Consider the following 23,991-nt stretch of genomic DNA (forward strand, 5'->3'; position numbering starts at 1 on the left):
CCTCTTCATCCTCCTCTTTGTCTTCCTCTTGCAGGTCACGGCTCATGCGCAGATTTTTTGATCGGTAAAAAGATCGGCCGATTTGCCCATCATTGCCGCGAAAATCGGCTGATCGGCAAAATCGGCCGATTTTTTCCCAACTTTACAGATAAAAAAAATCTGCCAAAATACCGAAAAATGGCTGATTTTATTTTCGGCCGAAAAATTGGCCGATTTTCGACCCATCTATGGCCTGCATAACCGTCTCTTAACTTCTGCACAGGGGCAGACTGACAACTCATGGGGCCCCCGGGCAATAGGGGATCATGGGGCCCCCGTTTCGTTTTCCAAACTCAAAAAAGCCTATGAAAAAAAAGGTACCAGGGGCATCTCATGGGGTCCCCTACTGACCCCAGTCCCTCGGGCAGTGCCCGAGTTTCCAAATGGTCAGTCCGCCCCTGCATTACCCCTAAACGTATCCCCGGCTGCAACTTCACCTTAAGCTTGGGTTCACCTATGTGCGGTGCGGTATATCGCATGCGATTCGCACAGGAACCGCACATGCAATTTCTGTGCGGTGCGATTGGAGCCATACATTTTGTACACTGCACCCACACCAAAAATGTGCAGGACTCTTTTTTTGGTCCGTACTAGAATCGGATCGCATGGCTATTCACACCTATGTGATCCGATTCTGCACATCGCACCGTGTTTTGCGGACCGCTTTCGCGGTGTTGTTAACATACACACCCACAGTGGTTTGCGATTCTGATGCGGTGCGGAATTCACACAGAAAACGTTGCAAATTCCAGACTGCATCAGTGTGAGCCAGGGCTTACACTGCAATAAATATAATGTTACCAGTAGCAGCTAAGACACTGTCATGCTGGAAATATCAAATCTTTTCAACAAATTATTACCGTAGTAAAATTGATAGTACAAAAAAAAAATAGTCACACCATAGGCAGACCCAGGATTACAGGATAGTAGATTTGTATTGCGTAATGTTTTTTTTTTTCTGAAGCAAGATATACCTTATTCTGACCAGGCAATACACAGCTGATGCGTTGTTTATATCTTCCTAGTTCTCTGTGCATCTTTGCAGTCAGCATGGCCAGGACAAGGCTGCCCTGGGCGCAGTGATTTCCTGTATGGATGGGGGCACTAGAGAGCTTATTCTGATAGAAGCAGGGGCGGACTGACCATTTGGAAACTCGGGCACTGCCCGAGGGCCCGGGGTCAGTAGGGGGCCCCATGAGATGCCCCTGGTACCTTTTCATAGGCTTTTTTGAGTTTGGGCAAGGACACGGGGGCCCCATGATCCCCAATTGCCTGGGGGCCCCATGAGTTGTCAGTCCACCCCTGGATAGAAGGCATTTTGACAAGCAGATGACTGCTTGGGGTAGAATCCCCTAATCTCACACATAATGAGGGGGGGGGGGCACAGTTTGGCTTCTTTGCCTAGCGCTCTGGATCACCTTGTCCCAGCACTGGCAGTCAGTAAGGAACAGGTGACGGGAGCCGTGGAGGCGGAGGGTGGGAACAGAGTATATTTTAAGTCAAACTAGTATTAATAGCAGGGTGACAACACATATGCACACTTGAGAGAAAGGCACAGAGTGTTGTCACCCTATAACAGGAAGTGCCAGTACAAGGACCATCATGGCAGAATCACCAGGTAGTATTTTATTGAAATCTGCAGATTGAAATAGATTAAAAACACATTCTGACATTTTAATTCTGCCTTGTATGGACATTCAAGGACAGCCAGACCAGTGTTGAGGCATTTTTTTTTTACTGACAAAACATGGAAAATTTACTAACGGAGCACATTTTTTTTTTTACTGACAACCAGAAATATGACAAGCTAAGACAATCAATATTTAAAACAGTATAAACACAATATGGAAACACTGACAATACCAGGGGCAGACTGACAACTCATGGGGCCCCCGGGCATTAGGGGATCATGGGACCTCTGTATCCTTTCCCAAACTCAAAAAAGCCTATTGGAAAAAAAAAAAAAAAAAAAAAAAAAAAAAAAAGGTACCAGGGGCATCTCATGGGGCCCCTACTGACCCCGGGCCCTCAGGCAGTGCCCGAGTTTCCAAATGATCAGTCCGCCCCTGGACAATACCCATAACAATTGATTTGACTGGCTTAAATTTACAAAAGTCAACACAGCACAACAAATGATCAGCCCCTGATATTTCCAGAGAGTTGTGAAAATCACTGATTTTTACAAATTGTCTGTAAATTTCCCCCCCCCCCCCGGTCACATCGGTGAAGTCGCACGATTCCAAAGTTGGGTGAGATGTCGATTTCAGGTGCGTTTTGCAAGACATTTAACACCAATGTCTATGCAAACCGCACCAAAAGTAGGGCATGTACAACTTTAGAAATCGGTCCGGCTCCGAGCAAGTCAGAACCGCACCGATATGACCGCTGTAATTGCAAACATTAGGGTGCGAAATGGCATAAGTCGCACGGCATGCAAAGTGCATGCCAAGTCACACCCGATGCGACTGGGGAGTTACTGACAGCCCTAAGTCAGAGTGAGTTTATATGCGCTTTAAAAGTAGGCATTTTGTGGGTGTTTTTGAAGCTCCACGAACGCCTGTCTAAATTGTGTGCAGTGCAGTGCCCAGTGTTGTTCACATGGTTGCGTGATCCCAAAATTGACCCAACATGAATCATTTGCCGGGCTTTGCCACTCCCCAAATGCTTCCATTGCTTTCAATGTATAGGCACTGCAAACGCATTACAAATGCCCCTATAACATCTACAGTGCATATGAGATGCATTAAGAAAGTGTTACTAGGCAAGATGATTACACAAAAATCCATATAAGAAAAACCAACATGGAAGGGGGGTGTTTGGCAAGCATTTTCTATGTAATGCGATGTAAAACCCATAAAAAAAAAAAAAAAAATGCACTTAAAAGCGTTCATGTCAAAATCCTGCATAACAGCTTCTAAATGAGCCCTGAAAGACAGTCTACTTTTTGAATAAAAAAAAAAAAAAAAAAATAATGAATAAATGCGCCCACACTGATACACAAAATATTGGGCATTTATTATTTTTTTTTTACATTAATGCCTGCAACTGCGATCAGCGCAATGAGCAGGCGTTTCCTCAGCCCCAGCCGCATACAGGAGGTACAAACCTTTGGTTAGAGGACTGGAAGAAGAGCACTTGTGCTCCATTAAGGCTACGTTCACACTAGCGTTGTCAGCAGGCTGCAGACAGGCATTTTGGGAAGCGTTTTTACAGCTTTCCAAACGTCTCTGAAAATTCTGCACATTGCAGCGCATAGTGCTGGTCACACAGGAGCGTTAGTGTCGCAGCAAAATGGATGCCTCTGGTCGAGTCAGGAGGAGTTGAAGCCTCCTATTCAAGTCTATGGTGCTGCTCTGCAAGTGCCCGGCCGGCGTTTGCGACATGGTTGCGAGGCATTTGCGGAGCGTTAACATCATTCAAACTTCATTATAGGCATTTGTGGGGCATTTTTAACTCTTGGCAAACGCCTACCAACCACCGCTAAACCGCGCATACGGCGTTTTTAGAGCGTTTGCGGAGCATTAAATACTCTTCACAAACGCCGGACCAACGCTTGTCAAACGCTATAGGGGCGTTTGGCAAGAGTTGGTAAAAAAGTCAAGTGTGAACGAGCCCTAAGACCTACGACTTCCTCTGCCGCGGTGGCTGATGGGACTTGTAGTCATTTCCTTTACCTACCAATGTAAATGGATTTGCGAGTGGATGACGTGGCTGCGCTGGTGCAGCAATGCACACCCCAAATACAGACAGAAGGCTGCAGGGAGAAGAACCCCAAAATTCTGATAAGTAGGGGAGTGGCTTGGCTGGGGGTGGGGGGGGGGGTAGGCTGGGGAATATGACCCTGTGTTATGGTACTAAATACACAGATGAAATCCATATGAGAGAGCCATTTTATCTGCTAAATGATTTGTAATTCTCTCCATCCAGTTTTGAGATTTACACAGCCCTATCTGGCAGGGAGAAGACCTGATTTTTGTCTGCTGATTTACAGCAACACTTGCAGTACTCCTGTCCACCCTGTGACTGGACAGTGAAAGGTGAAGCAGCACAATGATGAGCTCATCTGTCACTTCGCTCTCCACTCCCACCAGCATGCTCCTCAAACTACAAGAAAACTGATTGTCTGATTCAAACTCCGAGAGTGTGCACTCTGCTGTATAGGGGCTGCAAGAGCTTGATACCTTGTCAACCCCTCCAAAAATATATTTATTAACCAGTTCCGCACCACCCTATAGCAGAAATACTGCTACAGGGTGGCATGGGTGCGCAAAATCACGTGGCCTCAGCTGTCAATCAACGGGTCCCGACCAGTGATTACCTGCCGGCACCCATTGATCGCCGAGTATCTCTGATGGGTGATACCTTGTCAACCCCTCCAAAAATATATTTATTAACCAGTTCCGCACCGCCCTATAGCAGAAATACTGCTACAGGGTGGCATGGGTGCGCAAAATCACATGGCCTCGGCTGTCAATCAACGAGTCCTGACCGGTAACTACTTGCTGGCACCCATTGATCGCCGAGTATCTCTGACGGGGAGAGACCTGTATGTAAACAATACAGATCTCTCCCCTGTCAGCTCCTGCACACTGCTTTGTATGGCTCTGCATAACAGTGTGCTTACAGTGAGGTGCACACACAGCCCCCATAGTGAAACCGCACACAGTTAATCCTTTGATCGCCCCAGATGTTAACCCCTTCCTGCCCAGTGCCATTAGTACAGTGTCAGTGCTTTTTAATAGCACTGATCACTGTATTGGTGTCACTGGGGATGTCAGTGACACCAAGTCAGTTCCCCCCCCAGTGTCAGAATGCCCATCGCCGTCCCTCTATAAGTGGATAAGGAGAAGAAGGAGAAGGAGGAGAAGAAGAATTCCAGTATATATACCGCCATTTGTAAATGCTATAACTTTCACATAAACCAAGTAATTTAAACGCATTGGGATTTTTTTTGTTTTACCAAAGACATGGAGCAGAATACATTTTGGCCTAAATTTAGGACGAAATTTGATTTTTCAAATTCTTATTACTGGATATGGTTTATAGCAAAAAGTCAAAAATATAGTTTTTTTTCTTCAAAATTGTCAATCTTTTTTTTATAGTGCAAAACGTGACATTTTTTATGATCAGTTAATCGGATAGTGGTATGCTCCCTGTGGTCTTCATTTACATGGCCGCGGGAGACGAGGGTGTGTATTAGTACGAGTGTAGGTTCCGCCCCGGGCGGAGCATGTCGCATCACACCTTGTACTTAAGAGAGGTTCGTCACTATGAGAGCCAGCCCTGAGGAAGTCACATGACGTTGTGACGCAACGCGACGGCCTGACGTAGTGACGCATTTTCGGCGTGGCGGCCATCTTGGTGCACCCTAGATTCCTCTATACCCATGCAGAGTACACCCAAAGAATGCGGTTTGGAAGCGGAGGATGGATGCGAGTTATTTTATGTATATTTTTGGATCTTTTGAAATTAAACCTACTACACTATGGGAGATTGTGTTTGTGTTTTTACTGGCACATACCCATACTTCATGAGAGGAGCCACTGCTTGATTGCTGACCCCCTGAGAGGGAGATCTTTATACGGGGAGAGCGGATCAGTGGAGACCAGTCTGTGCTGGAAGGATCTGAGGATTTGATCCCACAACGCGCTTTGACCCTCACGGGTCGAAGTCTGGAGGTGAGAGGCTAATCTAGCCGTTTGTTGGATTTTCTGCACCAGGAACTACTTCACTATATTGACACGCGTGTTGGAGTTGAAATAGTGGTGTTACCCACTTAGTGGACTTGTTTTTGAGCACAGATCTACTTTGATAGTTTGTTTTAATCAGAGTGATTTTTTGCACTATATTTGCATGTGTTATCACATATGTTGTATATATTCTTTTGTATGTTTATAGCACTTATGTGGTGTCCATTGATTAGAGATCATTTTTGGCATTTATTTTCATTGCAGATATTAAAAAAGGTACTAGTGTAAGGTGTTATCTATACACTGGTCCTATGCATGTCTTTTATGTTTAGGTCATAGGGGTATTGGACTATCACTGTGACCACTTGATTTTTATTCACTTTCACAGTAGGTTTATATTGTATTCACATAATACACTGCATGGTTTATATTTAGATGTGATTTTTTGGCACTTTATGTCATCAATTATTCACTTTTACATATTTTTTGGGATATACGAGTAGCGCCACATTTATTTTTTTATGTGACATAACATGCGTTTATGTGTGTGTATTAAAGCAACACACCAGAACGGCCAAGTGTGAATGGGCCCTTGATAATGTATGAATGAATGGAAAGCTGCATTAATGTGCCTGGAGTTCAGATTTAAGAACCAAGTTCAATCATTAGTAGGAATCTGAACACCTGCCCCTCTGCCAGCATGCAGCCAGAAAAACCAGTAGGATGCAGAGTCAACTGTGCCAATTGAAAGCTTAGCATGGACAATCGCGTGTCAAAATTACAAACAACATGCTGTGTTTGTCTGTGTGCACGTGCACTGCGGGCTTCATTCCTGAGCTTCTTCCAATGGTTTTAGAGCTTTTTACGAGCATTTTTTCTTGAATTTTTAGACTTGGGCATTTATGTTTTATCCAAAAGGAAAACTAGGTACTAAGAGAAGAAGTAATAAATGACACAAAAAAGCAATGACACTCAAGTGTGAATGGATACCATTGAATAGAATAGGAAGCTTGATGTTGAGCAGGGGTCCCCAAACTTTCTAAAAAAGGGCCAGTTTTTTGTCGTTCAGACTTTAGAGGGGACTGGACTGTGGCCAGCAGGAGTGGAAATTGTCCTGGCAGCAGTGGGAGGGAACATCACATTTGGTATTAGGTAGAGAAATAGCACCCCCATTGTATCATTGGGAGAAATAGCACTCCATTGTTGGGGTCAATGGAAGAAACGGTGCCCCACTGTTGGGGGTCAGTGGAAGAAACGGTGCCCCACTGTTGGGGGTCAGTGGAAGAAACGGTGCCCCACTGTTGGGGGTCAGTGGAAGAAACGGTGCCCCACTGTTGGGGGTCAGTGGAAGAAACGGTGCCCCACTGTTGGGGGTCAGTGGAAGAAACGGTGCCCCACTGTTGGGGTCAGTGGAATAAATAGTGCCGCATTATTGGTGTCCATGAGGAGAAATAGTGCCCCATTGTTGATGTCAATGGAAGAAATTATGCCCCATTATTGGTGTCAATGGAAGAAATAGTGCCCCACTATTGGTGTCAATGGAAGAAATAGTGCCCCACTATTGGTGTCAATGGAAGAAATAGTGCCCCACTATTGGTGTCAATGGAAGAAATAGTGCCCCACTATTGGTGTCAATGGAAGAAATAGTGCCCCACTATTGGTGTCAATGGAAGAAATAGTGCCCCACTATTGGTGTCAATGGAAGAAATAGTGCCCCACTATTGGTGTCCATGAGGAGAAATAGTGCCCCATTGTTGATGTCAATGGAAGAAATAGTGCCCCACTATTGGTGTCAATGGAAGAAATAGTGCCCCACTATTGGTGTCAATGGAAGAAATAGTGCCCCACTATTGGTGTCAATGGAAGAAATAGTGCCCCACTATTGGTGTCAATGGAAGAAATGGTGCCCCACTATTGGTGTCAATGGAAGAAATGGTGCCCCACTATTGGTGTCAATGGAAGAAATGGTGCCCCACTATTGGTGTCAATGGAAGAAATGGTGCCCCACTATTGGTGTCAATGGAAGAAATGGTGCCCCACTATTGGTGTCAATGGAAGAAATGGTGCCCCACTATTGGTGTCAATGGAAGAAATGGTGCCCCACTATTGGTGTCAATGGAAGAAATGGTGCCCCACTATTGGTGTCAATGGAAGAAATGGTGCCCCACTATTGGTGTCAATGGAAGAAATGGTGCCCCACTATTGGTGTCAATGGAAGAAATGGTGCCCCACTATTGGTGTCAATGGAAGAAATGGTGCCCCACTATTGGTGTCAATGGAAGAAATGGTGCCCCACTATTGGTGTCAGTGGAAGAAATGGTGCCCCACTATTGGTCTCAGTGGAAGAAATGGTGCCCCATTGTTGGTGTCAATGGAAGAAATGGTGCCCCATTGTTGGTGTCAATGGAAGAAAGGGTGCCCCATTGTTGGTGTCAGTGGAAGAAAGGGTGCCCCATTGTTGGGGTCAGTGGAAGAAACGGTGCCCCATTGTTGGGGTCAGTGGAAGAAACGGTGCCCCATTGTTGGGGTCAGTGGAAGAAACGGTGCCCCATTGTTGGGGTCAGTGGAAGAAACGGTGCCCCATTGTTGGTGTCAATGGAAGAAACGGTGCCCCATTGTTGGTGTCAATTGAAGAAACGGTGCCTCATTGTTGGTGTCAATTGAAGAAATGGTGCCCCATTGTTGGTGTCAATGGGAGAAATGGTGCCCCATTGTTGGTATCAATAGTAAAAACGGTGCCCCATTGTTGTTGTCAGCTGGCAGAAGAGTGTCTTGTATCAGTGGGAGGAATACTGCCCCAAGGGCCGGATGAAGGTGAGCAAAGGGCTGCATCCAGCCCCCGGGTCACAGTTTGCAGACCACTGATACTGAGCATTGAAGCAGCTCAGGAAACATGCTTCAAAATTGCTCGGGTGTTAACTGGACCCTGAATCCTGGTTTCTTTGTGCTTACTGGCTATGTGTCTGGCACAAATCAGCCTCTGCCATATCCTCTTACTTTGCAACTTCTTACAAATGTACAGCATTGCAGTCTGATCACTGGGGGGGAGACTGAGGAAATGCTTCCTCCTTCCTGCAACAGACTGATGCCATCATCTTGGCCTAGGCAAAGTTACTAATTGGAGCTGTAGTGATAAAAGTTGGATCTTTTCTGAAAAAAATGACATATCAGAAATGTATTCAGCAGATTTGCACATTTACCCAAAAGTCCTCGTTCATTCCTTCTGTAGTCCGGGTTATTTTGTAATCCTGATAAGTACAACGTCATTTTAATTTTTTTTTTTTTGCTACCTGGCAGTGCAAACATCCAAGTCTAACGTCTGCACTGCCAGGACAAAGCCCCTTTAAGAATGTAAACAGTATAGTCCGGGAGATGAGAGGTGTGTTCATTCAGTGCCGTTCTCTTGAAGCAGACAGTTGTTTTCTATACCAAATTTCTAATTGAATGATTTAATTCCAAACAAGAACCAGATGGTTACTAAGAGGATTATTATTGTTTTTTTTTCCCTCAAGCCATATTTCAAAATGATCCAGCCAATAGGCCAATGTTCTGAGAAAATCCTATGCAAGGCCATTTAAAGCGCGGTGTCAGTTAAGTGTATTACAGGGGCGCTGTACATGGATTCAGCAGCTTCCGCCGCTGCCTTTGTCCACCGAGGTTACTCGCACACACTACGTTTTATGAATGAGGATATATTACATCTTTCAATATGTGTGGAGAGCATCATTTTGCCTTGACCAGATCCTTCTAAATATACAGTATCATCCTATCAAATCATCATCGTTCGATCATTATCACCGTGTATTTAATTATGTATATTAAATAACACATACGCACATGCAGGGGCGGACTGACCATTTGGAAACTCGGGCACTGCCTGAGGGCCCGGGGTCAGTAGGGGGCCCCATGAGATGCCCCTGGTACCTTTTTCATAGGCTTTTTTGAGTTTGGGCAAGGACACAGGGGCCCCATGATCCCCTATTGCCCGGGGGCCCCATGAGTTGTCAGTCCGCCCCTGCCCACAACCACTGGCCAGGGTTGTGGGGAAGAGACTTAAAAGTCCTAAAGGGGGTGACCCCACTAACTTTTTACTGTGGGGTCCCTCCTAACCAGGGGCGGACTGACCATTTGGAAACTCGGGCACTGCCCGAGGATCCGGGATTAGTAGGGGGCCCCATGAGATGCCCCTGGTACCTTTTTCATAGGCTTTTTTTGAGTTTGGGCAAGGACACAGGGGCCCCATGATCCCCTATTGCCCGGGGGCCCCATAAGTTGTCAGTCCGCCCCTGCTCCTAACCTTCTTACCAGTCCTAAAGGGTCTGGTATGGATTAGATGGGGGACCCCAAGCTGTTTTATGTCAGTTCTGCTGCAGCAGAATCTATGCATTGTATAGATGTGCAACTTTGCAGGTAGTTTAAGGGAACCCCCCCCCCCCAGGCTTGATATTTAAAGGAATTTAATTTTATTTACTTTAGGCAATGAAAAAAATTACTGCTCCTTTAAAAATGATACTTTTTGAATTTTTTTTTTCGCTGATTCATGTCCCTCAGGGCAGCACCTGAGTCTTCATACCATAAGCCTTCAAAATGGGCACTTTTGAATTTACAAGCTCGAGTCCCATAGACTTGCATTAAGTTTGCAGTTCTCTGATTCCCTATTGCCAGGGAGCCCCATGAGTTGTCAGTCCGCCCCTGCTCACATTACTGATTCTATCCAATCGTGTTCTGTGCTGGTTACTTCCGGTTCACATCTATTCGGCCATGTGAGCCACGTTTTGCGCGGGCACGAAAGCCCATTCATTTGAATGTTTGCCCGTGACACGCAGGGAAAAAAGTCCCTGCATGCCATCCGCCTTACAAATCGTATTTGAAGTCGCACCCCATTGTCTGCAATTAAAGCGGACCCTATTGTCCGACTTGGTCGGAGCCTCACCGATTTCTAAAAGTAGTACATGCACTACTTTTGGTGCAATTTGCATAGACATTTGTGTCAGACGTCTTGCAAATCGCGCCTGAAATCGGCATCTCATCCGACTTTGAAATCATGCGACTTCACTGTAAGTCACAGGATTTCAAAGTCGGGCTTGATATGAATGGGGGGGGGGTTGATTTATGTAAATTAATGAAAGAAAATAAAGTCACCAGGATATCTGGGAACATGGCGGATGGAAGAAGTTCCTTTGCTCAATACACCTTAAAAAAAAATGGGGTTAATTTGCGAAGACAATATATATGAAAAGTGCAAGCCTTTACCGCAGGTTCACACATACGCCTTTTCTGCAGCATTTTGCAGAAACGCACAGCAGTCCATTTAACATGATTTCCTATGGGACATGTTCACATCTCTGCATTTTCACCCGGTTGCGTTTTTTGGAAAAGGGTCAGGGACTTTTTTGAAGGCAAAACATTGCATTTTTGTTTCTATGCGGAAAAGCATGTAGCATGTTGTTGTTGCATTTTTGCACCGATTTGCCTTTACAATCTGTCTAGCAACAAGAAAAAAAAAAAAAAAGACCCCCCCCCCACAAAAACACGGCAAAAATGCAATGCAGAAACACCTCAAACGCAACCTGCATAGGTGTGAACCTAGCCTAACCCTTGGTTCACACCTAAGCATTTTCTGCAGCATTTTGCATAACTGCACTACAGTCCATTTAACATTTTTTTCACCCGGTGCGTTTTTTGTAAAGGATCAGGGACTTTTTGCGCTTTTGGTTCTATAGACTTCAATGCAAACGCTGCAGAAAAGCACGTAGTGCATTTTTGCTGAGGTTTTTATGCATTTTAAGTTCTAAATCTGCTTAGCAACAAGAAAAAAAAATGCAGTTGCAAAAACACAAAATGCAATGCAAAACACAATGCAGAAATGCCTCAAAGGCAACCTGCACAGGTGTGAACCTAGCCTAACCCTTGGTTCACACCTAAGAGTTTTCTGCAGTGTTTTGCGAAACTGCACTACAGTCCATTAAAAAAATTTTTCACCCGGTGTGTTTTTTTGTAAAGGATCAGGGACTTTTTGCGCTTTTGGTTCTATAGACCTCAATGGAAAGGCTGCAGAAAAGCATGCAGCATTGCTGCATTTTTATGCATTTTGAGTTCTGCCTAGCAACAAGAAAAATAAAAAAATTGCATTAAAAAAAACGCATGTGCAAGCAAAAACACAAAATGCAACGCAAAACAGAATGCAGAAATCGCTCAAACGCAACATGCATAGGTGAGAACCTAGCCTTTGGGCCTGTTCACATCAGGTGTGGCAGGACTGCATTTGGTGGCTAGTCCAACACAATCCCACCACCAGACTGGGTTCAATGCTTCATCTCCTACTTGGCACACTGGTGTGCGCTGAATATGCACTGCATGCTCTACTTCTTGCACAGTGCAATGCAATCCACCACTTCACACCATTCTGTGGCCAATAGAACTTAAAGCGGAGCTCCGGTCCCTTACAAAAACTGTAGTTGGTTTTCATAAAACAGCCACTCCCTTGTCCCTCGATCTTACGGTGATCTCACCCCCAGCCGCGTTCACCGGCCGTCCGCTGTCCCTGACATCTTTAGGGCACTTTCACACGGACGTCCCAATCAGGTCCGCCTGAAAGATGTGCAGGAGATCGGAACCTCCATTCTCCTCTATGGAGCAGAGGGTGTAAATGGACATGTGTCCGTTTACACCCGCCGACATCCTATCCGAAAAAAAAAAGGGATGGATGAGGATCCAATTCCCCTTCTGTCCATCAGTTTGGATGAAAAACGGACATTGAGGACAGCGGGCTGCTCGGTGTCTGCTCTGGAGCGGTCACCCGCTCGCTCAGTGGGGATCAGCGGAGAGGTCTTTACTCCCCCCGGCTCCCCAGAGGTGCCAATCCTTAACGGGGAGCAGAGGACGAGTCGCTAAAGTGGAACTTCCCCCTTTTGGGTGGAGCTCCGCTTTACTGAAATGGTAAAATGTCATTGTGCTGCAGCCGCTAGTGCCAACAAACCCTTAAAGTGTTACTAAACCCACAACAGTACAATCAGTCTGTATATGCAGTAAAGCATGCTTGTTATACTCACTGTGGAACTTAAGGGGTTAATCCTCTGCAATATGTAAAAAGGCTGTTTGATCCTGACTTCTCTGATCCTCCCCTTCTTCCAGTGCCCCCCTCATCTCCTGATAAGACATATCGTGTGGAGTCACTCTGCACATGCTCAGTTTGGAGTGTACTGCTAGAGTTTTTTCTTTTTTTTGGGAGAGGGCATGTGAACAGCACAGGGCCAATCAGCACTGTCCAGACAGAGGTCAGGGGTTCTGCATCTTCCTAGAAAAAATTCCTCCTACAAGCTTTAACCAGTTCTCTGCTGGACACTGATAGAAGTCACAAGACTGATCTAACTGCTGATGAGAAAAGGCATTTAGCATTTTATATTTACTAAAATAATTGCATTTCCGTGTTGTGTGTACTATGGGAGACCAGATATAGTGCGTGCAGGGTCCGGGGCAGGGGCAGAGAGCGGATGTAGTGAGTGCGGGGTCCGGGGGAGAGCGGATATAGTGAGTGCGGGGTCCGGGGGAGAGCGGATATAGTGAGTGCGGGGTCCGGGGGAGAGCGGATATAGTGAGTGCGGGGTCCGGGGGAGAGCGGATATAGTGAGTGCGGGGTCCGGGGGAGAGCGGATATAGTGAGTGCGGGGTCCGGGAGAGAGCGGATATAATGAGTGCGGGGTCCGGGGGAGACCGGATATAGTGAGTGCGGGGTCCGGGGGAGACCAAATATAGTGAGTGCGGGGTTCGGGGGGACCGGATATAGTGAATGCGGGGTTCGGGGGGACCGGATATAGTGAGTGTGGGGTTCGGGGGGACCGGATATAGTGAATGCGGGGTCCGGGGAGACCAGATATAGTGAATGCAGGGTCCGGGGAGAGCGGATATAGTGAGTGCGGGGTTCGGGGGGACCGGATATAGTGAATGCGGGGTCCGGGAGACCAGATATAGTGAATGCAGGGTCCTGGGTTTAGTAACAATTTAAGCTGATCATACTCAATCAGGGGCGGACTGACAACTCATGGGGCTCCTGGGCAATAGGGGATCATGGGGCCCCTGTGTCCTTGCCCAAACTCAAAAAAGCCTATGAAAAAAGGTACCAGGGGAATCTCATGGGGCCCCTTACTGACCCCGGGCCATCAGGCAGTGCCCACGTTTCCAAATGGTTAGTCCGCCCCGTTCTCAATACAAATCTGATTGTAAAATCTCTTTTAGATCTACCAACAACTACGTAGTGCAAGGGCCAGTCTGATTAGATACAAACTGAATGGGCTGTTGAGGTTGGTCTTCGTATTACATCATTTTGTTAAATGTAAAGGAGATTGTACAATCAACTTGTGCACTGTATGGCCAGCTTTAGCCATACCCTCTCGCTCACTAGGCCTTAGTAAACTTAAATCTGATTGCTTGCTATGAGCTACAACCCCGTGCACATCACCACTCCTCTTTGCATTGCAAAATAAGCAGACCTTACCAAAGCCTTCAAGTCTTTTTTACATATTCACACAAATATCTAGAATATTCCCTGGCTCCTATCACTGAATATAATAAATATACTTGTGATTTTTTTTTTCTTTTTTTTGTTAGGGAGGGGGATGCATCTCGTTGCCGTAATAAATTAAAATGCAGCGACACCGCTCACAGTTACCATGACAACAGTACTGAAATAGCTTGAAGATGATGCTGTACAGGGTACTGAGACTGCACAAAGATAGGAGAGGTTTAAAGCAAACAGTTCATTAAAGCTTTCTGATTTATTTGTATTATTTTATTTGGTACTTTATTGGTTACTTTATTATTAATTTTATATATTATATTTACTACTTTATGATTATTTTAGATATTTATTTTATTTGCTTCTTTATTATTATTTTGTTACTTTATCATTTTATATATTTATTAATTTATTTGCTGCGTTATTATTTTGTTACTTTATCATTTTATATATTTATTATTTTATATATTGTATTTGTTTCTTTATTGTTATTGTATATATATATATATATATATATATATATATATATATATATATCTTTATTTGCTAATTTTGTTTGTTTTTTTTAAAATGAGGAGTAACGTAACTTTTTTTTATATTTAACATATACAATGCACTTTATCTTGTGCTAAAAATACAACAAAAAAATGCATACATAATATTTGTTTAAAAACAGCTATTGCAAAAATGTAACAGACGTACAGAGGGTGTATTGTATTAAGGAATGGCTATACTAACGAAAAAAAAAAAAAAAATTTAAATAAATATACATTCATGTAGAACTGATTTTTAGCTTCACCATTTGCCACCCTCCCCCCCCATTCCCCAAAGCCAGCACAATGGTACACTCTATACTCCCAACACAATCAAAGCCCACATGACTGTTTAAATATACATAGCGGTGGACTGTCATCTTAATGAAGCCTTAAGGCTCAATAAACAATAATTAAGCACGGCCTTATAAAATAAATATAATTACACCTAAGCAGAACCTAAGTCAATATTTGCTATACAAACTGGCACCAGACAACTGTTAGCAAAGAACCTATTTTTAGGTTTTTTTTTTCTCCTTTCAGTTGTTTTGTGAAAAAAAAAAAAATCAAAAATAGCAAGAAAAAAAAATTAAATTAAAAAAAAAAAAAAGCAAAAAAAAAATTTAGATGGCATAGAAGTGAAATGCAGACTTTGCCAGTGGATAGGTTAAAAGATCAATAAGCAACCATGTTACCAGTGTGATCTAATAAAAAACAAAAACAAAGCAACAGTGGAGGAAGAAATACAATGTTTCAAAGAGTAAATATTTTTTTGGTCTGTAATGTCAACAGACAAGTCAAAAGAGGAAATGAAGAAGGATCTGTACCTTGTGCAGGCAGTGCAGGTCTAGCAGAGTCCCCCCTCTATGCAGCTCTGTAGGAAGCAATAATACACAAGGCTCTCTGGAAAGCAGAAAAAGCCCTGGTGGAGCTATCTCCACCCATCAGGAAATTAAAGATCACCCACTTCCTCTAGCCTGAAAAAAAAAAATTAAATAAATAAAAGGGGGCTACTGGGCTTCTTGTAGTGGCCTGCCTCTGTGCTCCTTGCTGCAAGTCAGTTTAGGCTGAGCTCATTTCCTGCAGCACTGAGGTTTTGGGTGCTGTGGGCAGCAGCAACTGTCAATCACTCACCTCCTTAGGCCAGTCCTGCTGTGGAACTTCTTCTCCCCAGCTGCATGCTCTATCCTGCCTCCTCTTTGCCTTTCCCCCCTCTAAGTGCCATCTGTCGTGTCCTCAGATGGGTGTTCCCTGGTTTGAACGCATGCATGATTAAAAGGAGCACACACTGGCTGGCTCATCTGATTGGAAATTAGTTTTTTTTTTTTTTCCTTGCAGTCTGTAGATTAGTAAAGCATGCACTGGCGGTACAATGAAGATCTGGCACAGGGCGGTCTATTGTTCTGCGGGGGAAAAAGAAAAAAAAAAGCTTCTTTCATTCCAGCCAACAAAGGTGATTTGATGGCTTAAACGCACTACGATTAACACCTTCGCTGACAAATGCCCGCCTTGTGCCCTGGCGCAGAAAAATTTGAACGCTCAAAAGCTGCTCTCATGGGTCCAAGGGCTGCTTTGATTTAGATGTAGGGAATGGAGGATTAATACGGGGTCTGTTTTTGAAGGCGAGGGAAAATGTCACCAGCACAACGAGGATCACCAATATGGGTCCAAAGGTTTTAATTAAGGATCACATAGTTACAGCAAAGCAATGTTTCGGAGTCTTGCAGGACCCCTTCATCAGGCATGTCCGACGGTCGCTGCAGCACCCACCAGGGGCTGCTTTGATTTAGATGTAGGGAATGGAGGATTAATACGGGGTCTGTTTTTGAAGGCGAGGGAAAATGTCACCAGCACACCGAGGATCACCAATATGGGTCGAAAGGTTTTAATGAAGGATCACATAGTTACAGCAAAGCAACGTTTCGGAGTCTCGCAGGACCCCTTCATAAGGCATGTCCGACGGTCGCTGCAGCACCCACCAGGGGCGGACTGACCATTTGAGCACTCAGGCACTGCCCTAGGGCCCAGGGTCAGTAGGGGGCCCCATGAGATGCCCCTGGTACCTTTCATTGTCTTTTTCATAGGCTTTTTTGGGTGTGGGCAAGGACACAGGGGCCCCATGATCCCCTATTGCCCGGGGGCCCCATGAGTTGTCAGTCCGCCGCTGGCACCCACTTATACACACAGCCATATTTAATGCAGGAACGTGTGCGTTTGGATTGTACACTTGTTTTTGAAGGCGGGCCCGTGCCGTACTAGTGTTTTCTTTAGATCGTAACCTGGGCTCACACATGATGTGGTGCGGGATTCGCAGCCTTTTCTGTGGGAATTCCGCATCGCATCAAAATTGCAACCCGTTTGCGCGAACTGCTGCTGGTGTGTATGTTAAGTTAACAACACCCCGAAATCAGTCCAGAATGCACTGGAATGCACCAAAATGCACTGGAACACACATGTCCCTATTTCAACTGAAGAAAAAGTGAGGGGGAAAAAAATGAACTGTAATGCATAAAAACACAATGGAATATGTCAAAAACGCACTGGATCGCACCAAAAACACATAAAAAATGCACATGCAAAAACACATCTGGAGTGCATAGAAAGTAGGTTATATGGTTGTCAGCAGGGGCGGACTGACCATTTGGAAACTCGGGCACTGCCCGAGGGCCCGGGGTCAGTAGGGGGCCCCATGAGATGCTCCTGGTACCATTTTCATAGGCTTTTTTGAGGCAAGGACACAGGGGCCCCATGATCCCCTATTGCGCGGGGGGCCCCATGAGTTGTCAGTCCGCCCCTGGTTGTCAGTGTCATAGTTCACATCATTGATTGCAGTTCCAGTGCGTTCCAGTTGCAGAAAAAAAAGCAGAACAGGCTTGCAGTTTTCCTGCTCAAAACTGCATTGGAACGCAGTAAGACGCATCAAAAATGCACCAGAATGCATGAAAACCGCACTGGAACGCACATGTCCCTATTTTAATTGAAGGAAAAGTGAGGGGAAAAAAATGAACTCTAATGCATAACAACACAAAAGAATGCATCAAAAAACGCGCTGGATCGAACCAAAAACACATAAAAAACACACATGCAAAAATACATCCGGAATGCATCTGGACTGTGTTTCTATAGTGTGAACCAGCCCTAAACGTGACATAACATGCGTTTATGTGTGTGTATTAAAGCAACACACCGGAACGGCAAAGTGTGAGTTAACAACACCCCGAAATCGGTCCGCAAAATGTGGTGTGATGTGCAGGAACGGGTCGCATAGGTGTGAATATCCATGCGATCCGATTCTAGTGCGGGCCAAGGTACAAAAGCCAAAGTGCACCCTTATGAGCTGTGAACTAGTTAAGCAGCGTAGGTTGTGGGTCCTGCTTTTTTAATTTATTTATTATTTCAGGTACTTATATAGCGCTGTCAATTTACACAGCACTTTACATATATATTGTACATTCACATCAGTCCCTAACCCTCAAGGGCTGTACAATCAAAGGTCCCTAACTCACATTCATACATACACATACTAGGGACAATTTGGACAGGATCCAATTGGCCTGCTGGCATGTCTTTTGGCTGTGTATTGGGCGGGGGGGGGCCTGGAGGAGGCCCACGCAGGCACAGGGAGAGCATGCAAACTCCAGGCAGGTGGTGCCGTTGTTGGGATTTGAACCAACGACCCTAGTACTGCCAGGTGAAGGTGCTAACCATTTAGGGCACCCAAGGTGGCTACTTAGTCTGTCTACCCCTTGGCACAGTCCTGGGTGCCATGCATTTAAAATAGCACCCCAACACAATTGTACAGTAGGTGCCAATACACCTGAAGATCATCAGCGCACCCCCAATGCACATATTGCAGCTTGGTGCACTTGCTGAAAATGCTGCAGGTGTTTCTTTTTACCTTTGTTAAGGTGCAATTGTAGCATTTAAAATGAATGTGCTGATGTAGTGCGTCGCAACACACGAAACATGCTGCATTAAAGTGTTCCTAAACCCCAGACCCTGCATTCACTATATCTGCTCTCCCCAGACCCTGCATTCACTATATCTGGTCTCCCCGGACCCTGCATTCACTATATCCGCTCTCCCCAGACCCTGCATTCACTATATCTGGTCTCCCTGGACCCTGCATTCACTATATCCGGTTTCCCTGGACCCTGCATTCACTAAATCTGGTCTCCTTGGACCCTGCATTCACAATATCTGGTCTCCCCGGACCCTGCATTCACTATATCTGCTCTCCCCGGACCCTGCATTCACTATATCTGGTCTCCTGCACCCTGCATTCACTATATCCGGTCTCCCCAGACCCTGCATTCACTATATCTGGTCTCCTGCACCCTGCATTCACTATATCCGGTCTCCCCGGACCCTGCATTCACTATATCCGGTCTCCTCGGACCCTGCATTCACTATATCCGGTCTCCTCGGACCCTGCATTCACTGTATCTGATCTCCCCAGACCCTGCATTCACTATATCCGGTCCCCTGCACCCTGCATTCACTATATCCAGTCTCCTCGGACCCTGCATTCACTATATCCGGTCTCCTAGGACCCTGCATTCACTATATCTGGTCTCCCCGGACCCTGCATTCACTATATCCGGTCTCCTAGGACCCTGCATTCACTATATCTGGTCTCCCCGGACCCTGCATTCACTATATCCGGTCTCCTGCTCCCTGCATTCACTATATGCGGTCTCCCGGACCCTGCATGCACTATATCTGGTCTCCCCAGACCCTGCATTCACTATATCTGGTCTCCTCAGACCCTGCATTCACTATATCTGGTCTCCCTGGACCCTGCATTCACTATATCTGGTCTCCTTGGACCTTGCATTCACTATATCTGGTCTCCCCGGACCCTGCATTCACTATATCAAGTCTCCCCGGACCCTGCATTCACTATTTCCGGTCTCCCCGGACCCTGCATTCACTATATCTGGTCTCCCAGGACCCTGCATTCACTATATCCACTCTCCCAGGACCCTGCATTCACTATATCTGGTCTCCCTGGACCCTGCATTCACTATATCTGGTCTCCCCGGACCCTGCATTCACTATATCAGGTCTCCCAGGACTCTGCATTCACTATATCAGGTCTCCCCGGACCCTGCATTCACTATATCAGGTCTCCATGGACCCTGCATTCACTATATCCGCTCACCCCGGACCCTGCATTCACTGTATCTGGTCTCCTAGGACCCTGCAATCACTATATCTGGTCTCCCTGGACCCTGCATTCACTATATCTGGTCTCCCCGGACCGTGCATTCACTATATCCGGTCTCCCAGGACTCTGCATTCACTATATCTGGTCTCCCCGGACCCTGCATTCACTATATCTGGTCTCCCCGGACCCTGCATTCACTATATCTGGTCTCCCTGGACCCTGCATTCACTGTATCTGGTCTCCCACAGTACATAACATGGAAATGCAAATATTGTATGAAATATAAACTGCTAAATACCTTTTCCCATCAGCAGTTAGAGCAGTCTTGTGGCTTCTATCAGTGTCCAGCAGAGCACTGGTTAAATCTTGTAGGAGAAGTTTTCATACTCCTCTGACTTTCCTATGAGGCTGCATAACCCTTGACCCTCTGTCAGGTCAGTGCTGATTGGCCCTATACTGATCACATGCACTCTCCCTAGGACAAAAAAAAAATCTCTAGCAATACACACCAAACTGAGCATGTGCAGAAAGCCTCCTAGAGCTCTGTACTATCAGCAGATGGGTTGGGGACTGTGAAAGAAGGGGAGGATCAGAGAAGACAGGATCAAACATCCGTTTTACACAATGTGGAGGATTAACCCCTTAATCTAGATTCACACCTATGCATTTTCCATTGCGTTTTGCAGAAATGCACAGTAGTCCATTTAACATGATTTCCTATGGGACAGCTTAACATCTCTGCGTTTTCATGCAGTACGTTTTACAAAATGTAAGCTCAAATTGCACCGCGCAGAAATCGCATGTGATTTGCACAGGAATAAGGTTCGGTTACTATGTGAATCACATGTTATGTGCCGCACCGCATCAGTGTGAACCCGGGCTCAGGGACTTGTTTAACCTCCTTAGCGGTATTCCCGAGTGTAGCTCGGGGTAAAATTTGAGTACCAAGAGCGGTGACCCCGAGCTACACTCAGGCTTACCATGCGGCGTTGCTCAGGGGGTCCCTGCAGCACTTACCTTGTCCTTCGCTCCCGCGATGTGTCCCCTGCAGCGTCCCCGGCCATCTCCTCCGGTCGATGCCGGCATCCGGCTTCCGTGTTCCGGTCCCTCTATTTCACATTTCAGTGTTTTTGGTTTGATTATATTATTGAATTAAATTTATTATAATTATTATATTATTATTATTTTTTATGATTATTTATTAAATTATAATTTATGATTTCGTGTTTCAAGTTTTATCCTACCCGGGATGTTTACTAGACTCTTGTTCGGACAGATTTCAGTGAGTTATTCCTAAAAATTACAGCCTACAATAAAAAAAATACATATTTCCATGCAAAAAAATGGTACCGCTTTCAGCACAAAAAAATCGGAAATGACCATACCGCCGAGGAGGTTAAATGCAAAACAATTCATTTTTGGTTCTATAGATTTCAATGGAAGAAAGCATACATTTGGATTAGTTTTTGACGTGTTTTTGATGCATTTTAACGTACCCAGCATCAAGTTGGAAAAAAAAGCAAAACGCATAAAAAACGTGGCAAATATGCATCAAAACCGCAAAAAGCAGTGCAGAAACGGATCAAACGCAAACTGCATAGGTGTGAACATAGCCTTAGGTTCCACAGGGAGTATAACAAGCATGCTTTACTGCATATATAGACTGATTGTACTGTTGTGGGTTCAGTAACACTTTACCTTTTGGATAGGGTGATGAAAGGTTAGACCCTCTGCCAAGTTTTTATTGCTGTCTGTTTCCCCTCCTTATTAGTACTGGTGACCATTGCCCCAGTCACGTATTCTGCACTTCCAGGTGTATCGAATATTTGGTTCCCCCTGGCCGCTGTGGTTCCTCCAACCAGCCTGTATGTCACTAGAAGATGTATGAGTTCAGTGTTGCAAGCCTACCAGATTGAAATTCCCTGACATGACACCCAAAACTTACTGGCACAGCCAAGTTTTTATTGACATGTAACAAGAGATGATCAGAGACTGGAGGACATGCTACTAGAGATGGTCAGAGACTGGGGGACATGCTACTAGAGATGGTCAGAGACTGGGGGACATGCTACAAGAGATGGTCCGAGACTGGGGGACATGCCACAAGAGATGATCAGAGACTAGGGGACATGCTACAAGAGATGGTCAGAGACTAGAGGACTTGTTACAAGAGATGATCAGAGACTAGAGGACTTGCTACTAGAGATGGTCAGAGACTAGAGGACTTGTTACAAGAGATGGTCAGAGACTAGAGGACTTGTTACAAGAGATGATCAAAGACTGGGGGACATGCTACAAGAGATGATCAGAGACTGGGGGACATGCTACAAGAGATGGTCCGAGACTGGGGGACATGCTACAAGAGATGATCAGAGACTAGGGGACATGCTACAAGAGATGATCAGAGACTGGGGGACATGCTACAAGAGATGGTCCGAGACTGGGGGACATGCTACAAGAGATGATCAGAGACTGGGGGACATGCTACTAGAGATGGTCAGAGACTAGAGGACTTGTTACAAGAGATGATCAGAGACTAGAGGACTTGCTACTAGAGATGGTCAGAGACTAGAGGACTTGTTACAAGAGATGGTCAGAGACTAGAGGACTTCTTACAAGAGATGATCAGAGACTGGGGGACATGCTACAAGAGATGATCAGAGACTAGGGGACATGCTACAAGAGATAGTCCGAGACTGGGGGACATGCTACAAGAGATGATCAGAGACTAGGGGACATGCTACAAGAGATGGTCCAAGACTGGGGGACATGCTACAAGAGATGATCAGAGACTGGGGGACATGCTACTAGAGATGGTCAGAGACTAGAGGACTTGCTACAAGAGATGATCAGAGACTGGGGGACATGCTACAAGAGATGATCAGAGACTGGGGGACATGCTACAAGAGATGTTCAGAGACTGGGGGACATGCTACTAGAGATACTCAGAGACTGGGGGACATGCTACAAGAGATGATCAGAGACTGGGGGACATGCTACAAGAGATGATCAGAGACTAGAGGACTTGCTACAAGAGATGGTCTGAGACTGGGGGACATGCTACAAGAGATGATCAGAGACTGGGGGACATGCTACAAGAGATGATCAGAGACTAGAGGACTTGCTACAAGAGATGGTCCTAGACTGGGGGACATGCTACAAGAGATGATCAGAGACTAGGGGACATGCTACAAGAGATGATCAGAGACTGGGGGACATGCTACAAGAGATGATCAGAGACTGGGGGACATGCTACAAGAGATGATCAGAAATTGGGGGACATGCTACTAGAGATGGTCAGAGACTGGGGGACATGCTACAAGAGATGGTCAGAGACTGGGGGACATGCTACAAGAGATGGTCAGAGACTGGGGGACATGCTACAAGAGATGATCAGAGACTGGAGGACATGCTACTAGAGATGGTTAGAGACTGTGGACATGCTACAAGAGATGGTCAGAGACTGTGGACATGCTACAAGAGATGATCAGAGACTGAGAGACATGCTACAAGAGATGGTCCGAGACTGAGGGACATGCTACAAGAGATGGTCCGAGACTGGGGGACATGCTACAAGAGATGATCAGAGACTAAGGGTTATGCTACTAGAGATGGTCCGAGACTGGGGGACATGCTACAAGAGATGGTTAGAGACTGGGGGACATGCTACAAGAGATGGTCAGAGATTGTGGACTTGCTACAAGAGATGGTCAGAGACTGAGGTACATGCTACAAGAGATGGTCAGAGACTGAGAGACATGCTACAAGAGATGGTCCGAGACTGGGGGACATGCTACAAGAGATGGTCAGAGACTGGGGGACATGCTACAAGAGATGATCAGAGACTAGGGGACATGCTACAAGAGATGATCAGAGACTGGGGGTCATGCTACTAGAGATGGTCAGAGACTGGGGGACATGCTACAAGAGATGGTTAGAGACTGGGGGACATGCTACAAGAGATGGTTAGAGACTGGGGGACATGCTACAAGAGATGGTTAGAGACTGGGGGACATGCTACAAGAGATGGTCCGAGACTGGGGG

At 45.6% G+C, this 23,991-nt stretch overlaps 1 protein-coding gene across 2 annotated transcripts in view; it reads right to left on the reverse strand.

Moving 5' to 3' along the window:
• The window catches only part of GNG2 (G protein subunit gamma 2), a 113,992-nt gene extending 97,919 nt beyond the window's left edge, over window positions 1–16,073 (reverse strand). The window contains exon 1 of one of the 2 annotated variants that reach the window (XM_089665808.1): window positions 15,912–16,073. The gene's annotated coding sequence lies outside the window, so the exon portion shown is untranslated. Of the gene's footprint in view, window positions 1–15,604; window positions 15,851–15,911 lie in introns of those variants that run through there. The other variant, XM_089665807.1, reaches the window with a different exon arrangement.
• Window positions 16,074–23,991: the final 7,918 nt, after the last annotated feature.

Source organism: Staurois parvus, unplaced genomic scaffold (genome assembly GCF_062004578.1).
Source record: "Staurois parvus isolate SC_StPar_1 unplaced genomic scaffold, SC_StPar_1.0 ptg002360l, whole genome shotgun sequence".
NCBI classification, from domain to species: domain Eukaryota; kingdom Metazoa; phylum Chordata; class Amphibia; order Anura; family Ranidae; genus Staurois; species Staurois parvus.